We start from the raw sequence: 352 nt of genomic DNA on the forward strand, positions 1-352 counted from the left end.
GACAGTGAGACTTTCACTCTAACCCTGTGACAGTGAGACCCTCACTTTGACGCTGTGACAGTGAGACCCTCACTCTGACCCTGTGACAGTGACTCCCTCATCACTGACACTGTGACAGTGAGACCCTCACTCTGAGCGTGCGACAGTGAGACAATCAATCAGACCCTGTACAAGAGAGACCCTCACTCTGACCCTGTGACAGTGGGACACTCACTCAAACACTGTCACAGAGAGACACTCATTCTGACACTGTGACAGTGAGACCCTCAGTCTGAACCAGTGACAGTGTGACTCTCACTCTGACCCTGTGACATCGTGACCCACAATCAGACACTGTGAAAATGAGACCCTC

This window comes from Rhincodon typus, unplaced genomic scaffold (genome assembly GCF_021869965.1).
Source record: "Rhincodon typus isolate 14 unplaced genomic scaffold, sRhiTyp1.1 hic_rhity00000107, whole genome shotgun sequence".
In the NCBI taxonomy this organism is placed as follows: Eukaryota; Metazoa; Chordata; class Chondrichthyes; order Orectolobiformes; family Rhincodontidae; genus Rhincodon; species Rhincodon typus.